The sequence below is a fragment of the Bacillus rossius genome, chromosome 7, assembly GCF_032445375.1.
Source record: "Bacillus rossius redtenbacheri isolate Brsri chromosome 7, Brsri_v3, whole genome shotgun sequence".
NCBI lineage: Eukaryota > Metazoa > Arthropoda > Insecta > Phasmatodea > Bacillidae > Bacillus > Bacillus rossius.
Genome location: NC_086335.1, coordinates 28,837,576 through 28,843,575, shown reverse-complemented (window position 1 = coordinate 28,843,575; position 6,000 = coordinate 28,837,576).

The following is a 6,000-nucleotide window of genomic DNA, read 5'->3' as shown; positions in this document are numbered from 1 at the left end:
AGGTCCCTGGCGGGCGCGGCCACGTCCTCGCCGTACACCACCGCGTTCAGGAAGTCCAGCAGCTGCGAGCGGTTCAGCGTCATCACCGAGGTCACGTTCCACAGCGGGCCGAGCAGCTGCAGCAGCTGGGCGCTGCAGTTGTACAGCAGGTCCTGAGGGATGTCCTCCTCCATGGCGAGCCACCTCCTAGCGACCTTGCCTCCTGGTGCCTCGGGTGGCCGTCGAGGACTCGCGCACTGCTGGCGGCAGTGTTGTGCCCTGGTCACCCGCTTGCTCTGGAAAGGTTCTTCAGCTGTCCTCCTGGTACACTTATGTTCTCCTGATACACTTATGTTCTCCTGATACACTTATGTTCTCCTGATACACTTATGTTCTGATACACTTATGTTTTCCTGATACCCTTATGTACTGCCTGATCCCCTTATGTTCTCCTGATACCCTTATGTTCTCCTGATACCCTTATGTTCTCCTGATACCCTTACGTTCTCCTGATACCCTTATGTTCTCCTGATACCCTCTATGTTCTCCTGATACACTTACGTTCTCCTGATAACCTTATGTTCTCCTGATACCCTTATGTTCTCCTGATACCCTTACGTTCTCCTGATACTCTTATGTTCTCCTGATATCCCTATGTTCTGCCTGATACCCTTATCCTGGTATTCTGATATTCTTCTGATATCTTAAGATTGTTCTAGTTCCCGAACTTCCTCCTGGTAAACCTACCAACGTCTGTCTGACACTCAACCTTCACTCCCGATACACAAGCGTTCTCTTGACTCACAAACTTCCTCCTGGTCACGAGCTTCTTCCAAGTGCTGTTTCTTTCTCGACTTCCTTCTGATTTCCTTACTTTCCCTGGATACGATGAGCTACTAATGAACATGTTCAAGAACTGGTAGATTGCTACAATGCCACCCCTCTATGGCAATATCTCGCAAATTCACCTCCTGGCAAAATTTTATTTTTCAACTTAGTACACTGTGCAGAATTGCGGAAGCAACTTAACATGTGGTGACACTTTTCCATTATCATTCTGATTTAAAATAATACAATGTATGATAATATCCTCACTTCGTTTGTCATGCCGAAGTTCAGGTACTGTATTTGTCGTGTTACACATATATTGTCTGCTGGTTTGTTGTAGCTTTGTAAAAGTTAATAAATTGCATTTAAGTGATAGTATCCGTAGTGCTTTAAGAAGAAAATAACTAAGGATATTCGTACAGTAGAACTTGCTAAGACGTCACTCAAATACGATTATTCCCAGGTCATTTCTTATCTCCGTCTCCATATTCTGAGGTAATAATATTACAGTGCAGAACTTCAGAAGGGTTACAATCCATTTGAACCTATAAAATGTGCGTGTGTTAAAAACCTCAACAATAACCATTAAACTATTTCCTCAATAAACTTAGTAAGGATCATGGTCATTGTCGTGGAACTTCGTATTAGTAATTCAAAACTATTTCTGAATAACCAAGAAAAATTATATTTTTTATGTATACAAATTAACGATTTTGATAAATTTTTAATTAAGTGCATCGAATTTTCAGACTTTTATGTACATAGTACTAAATGAACGAGACTTTGTTATAAAAAAAAGTAATCTGTATTGTGTTAATGAAGAACAAATACAAATTTTTTTTCGATCATGTTATTATGAACATAGCTTTTTTTTGTTGACAAACTGATCACTTCACCGTAGGAACCTTTCACGGTTTTTCGCAATGTGTTAATAAATTTTTGTCATGTTATTGAACACTTCAAATTTCTCATTTTTATCGGACATTTAGAATATGTGTGATAAAATCTTCCACTGTTTCGCAAAACGTTTTTTTAATTTATGAAATGATTAATAAAATTTCAATTTTCACTTGTTGTGACTTGTAAAACTAAAAGCGGAGGAAACAATGACACGAAAAGTACGAGAAGGATGGTATGACGGTTTGATAAGTGTGTGTAGTACACGAGGGTATGCCGCGGAACTACCGGAACTCTCCCCGCTGCACGACACTCCGCGCACACGGCGACGGCGACGGCGACGGCGACGGCGACGGCGGCGCGGCCTGCCGGAGGAGCTCCAGGACCGACGCGCGCGAGCGTCCCCGGTCGCACTGGCGCGCTGCGCCCCGAGCGCGCCCCATTTGACTCCCGGCTCGGCGCCCGCGCATGCGCGCCGCGGGGGCCCGCCACGCCGCCATTCATGCGGAGCCCGAGCTGCGCAGCGCAGCGGCTCCGAGGCTGGCATCTAGCGGCCCGTGCCGCAACCACAATAGCGCGGCGGACGCGGATATTTTTTTTTTTACGGCCAATCACGTGCGACACATACTTGGCGTAATAAACGGCCGGATGCGACAGACTTCCCGATTAGAAATGTGGTTTGTCTATTTCCATCACGTCGCGGACACTGAAATAAATGATCGTCGGACTTTTCTTTTTGAAGGATGGTGCGTTGTTATTACTTACAATATTATTATTTGCGTATTTCTAAAGTTTTTGTTTACTTAATTAATTTGTGAAATCTCTGAAATGAGTTTACTCGCGGTGGTTTTTTTTTTTTCATTCGAATATTAAATTTTAATTAAACACGTTTCTCTTAAAACATTCATTCTGCTTTAGTAAATGGACCAAAATTTTCCCGAAGGAGTCTGATCCAATGAAAAACCCTCGACAAAGTGTAATTACAAGCATCCCGGTTTACAGGTGTCATGAGTTAATAGCCAATAAGTAGATCCTAGAGGTCATTGAAAACCACAAATTTTTCCGGTCCTAATTATCATTAGTATATATTTAGTAAAAAATATATATTTTTTTTACGACAGAGGCTACATACGATGAGTTAATTCAAAAATATACCACACGATTACATTTCTCGAGTTTATACTACAGTTGAAATTAAATCGGCTATCATAAAAATCGTTAAATTTAAATACTAATTACATTATTAAAAATATTTTATAAACAATTATCTATAGTTATGTTAAGAATTTATTTAAAATCATGAAAAATCTCTAAAAGAGATACAACACTTTTTACGTAAGGTAAGGTGGTTCACTGAAAGTTTCTGTCAGCGTGTTGAAATTTCCTCGTTAGTTACGCCTGTAAGAATTAAACGGTAAAACAACTCTATTGGTTATCGTGCGTTTGTTATGTGAAGTAATAAAGCCAATATAGTTTATCTAAATATAAAATCATTCAAGTATTTTGTTTTCCATGTAAATTAATTGATTCTGTTCTTAATTAGGCTTAAGTTTCAGACTGAAATTCATGTAAATAAATATTTTCTGTCAAAAGTTTCATGTCAGTTTAAGTGAGATTTGATTATTCTTTTTTAATATTAGTTATACTGGAATAACTGTAATGACTGTACTTGAGACATTACTAAAAAATTTTGTGCAAAAGTTTTTTCTATATCTTAGTCTTTCGTGACCAGTGTCGCAAACTACTGCTTGGTTTCTGGACTTAGGCCTCGACCATGCAAATAAATAATTTGTTTGTATAAACTTACTATAGCTGAAGTAACCGCCGTTGTTTGGGCTAGGCACATCAAAATATCACTCCCGAGTTTCAAGTTTGTATGACAAACTTGAAAAACGGGGAATTTTGATTTTAAAGTCACAATGATTTCACAATCTCGGTGCATCACTGATACGCATCAGCAAAACCGGGACGCCAATCTTCAGGCAGGTATCCCCTAGGCAATATGTGACGGACGCACCAAAAGATAGCGCGTTACAAATTCAAGGCAAATGCCATCTATTGACGAGGTTGAAAACTAAACTGTTATTGGCGCCTTCAGTTTGCTAGCAGCCGCGAGCTTCACCAAGGAGATGTATAGGAAGTTGCCAGACCTTACTATATGACTGTGTGGCGGACATAGATAAATTACACATCCTATGATTTTCGACTATAAAACTGAATTTATAAATTTATTTACTCCCTGAGGGATGAAATTTAATACTTATATGTGGTCTATTTCACTCTTCGGCTCATAAACTATCTACTGTATATGCAAAAAAAAATCATGTCGATCCGTTGTTCCGTTGCTGTGTGAAAGGGCAAACCGACACACTTTCGCCTTTATAATATTAGTAGAGATACTTGTAGTATACTCATTAAAAATGTAATCATGTGGTATGATTTTGAATTAACCATTCGTATGTAGCCTCTGTTCGTAAATATCTTTTATTTTGTTACCATATCTATTCAAACACTAAAACTGTTCGAGATAATAATTCTGTACATTGGTTGAAATGATCGTAAAAAAATCTATTGGAGATGGTTACTAACATTATTCAGAACTCAAAAATATAGTTTTTTTAGGATGTTTGTCAGTCTGTTTGTTCCGGCGTCAACCAAAAACTACTTGACGGATTTTCATGAAACCTTTTCTTCATTAGCAAGGTCTTGGCCTAACTTAAACACTAAGCTGTATGTAGTTAAAGCATTTCATCCCTCATAAACTGACGGCCCGACAGCTGACTGTGCGCATGCTGTGCGCTGTCACCTGGCCGAGCGATTCTGGCAACGGTGAGTCGGGTGAGTGGAGTCGGTTGATTGGTCTGCACGTTCAACGGCTGTAGAATACAGAGTTAAAATTAATTATACCTAGGGACACATGTATTTTGCGATTTCATTTCATGTCAAGGTATTTCACAAAACACTGTAGCTTTTTTCTAAGAGTCGTGGCAAATGGTGAGGGTGCATCAGTACGGTGACCACATTCTCATTGGCCCCGTCAAGAGCGGGACGACACCTCTCACCGACCTCAGCCAATAACCACAGGAGAAAAGCTACAGTATTTTGTGAAATACCTTGACACGAAATGTATTCGCGAAATACAGGTGTCCCTAATTATACCCTATTAGTATGTTAGCAGTTATGTGAAGTATGATTTTAAAACTCACAAAATTTCCTTCCTTCTACTTTTCTCCCACAGAAATGGAATGAAACATTACTTTTTTTTCATTTTTTAACGTAAAATGTTTAGGGGCCATGTGAAAATTCAGAACTACACATTGAGTAAATACACCAAACTAACCCCCGTTTTTACCACCTTTTATGTGAAATCCAAAATCATTCTTATAAATTCACATTTATATAAAATTTTAATTTATACTTTCTAAATAATGTATCAGCTGGCTATAAATGAGTAAATATGATTTTTATTACAAACTTTACATTTCCTTAGGGCTATAATTCCAGAAAGTTATAAAAAAGAACTAGTAGATTTTGTATTTTCATAAATCATACCGAAACCTCCCACTTATTATAGCTTTAGAGATATTGTTCATTATAATAAAACCTTACTTAGCCCCATTTTCATCCCCTTTGCGGTTATATTAAAAAAAAAACTCTACGTAACTTATTATGTTAATTACTCGTACCCAATATCTTGCCTTAATGTTCATTAGCTTCGTAAATATAAATTTTAATAACAAAACCTAACTTACCCCTTAACTTAAGTTTTCCAAAGTGTAAAACTATAGTACATACCTCTGTATGCATGTTTTTCATTATGTTCCTTACCTCCTGCTCTAGTAGATTACGAGGTATTAATTTTTCTAAAATAGTATATTATTGGCAGGATATGATTTTAGAAATCAATATATAAATATCAAAATTAATGTACCTGTAATTATTAGTGGCTCGGTATTCCTTTCTTAGATTTGTTAATAGGTGCAATATTACGCGTCAGCATCATGAGAATGATCACTATGGACTCTTTGGTCGAATATGATAAGTGAGTAATCATATTTTCTGTAATTTTCTGTAATTTATAATGTGCAAGGCTGCTATACCCCTTATAGTAATCGTCAAGTACATCACGGTACGCCCGTTCTGTAGTCTGGCAGCTCGGACACTCTTGTCTTGTCTGCTTTATTTATCCGTAAGCGTAAAGTATGTTGAGTAAACCCGCACAGCAGGCGTTGTGGTTCACATATGTTATTCTATATACTTGTAGTTGGCACACTAATAGACTTAAGGTGCACAGAA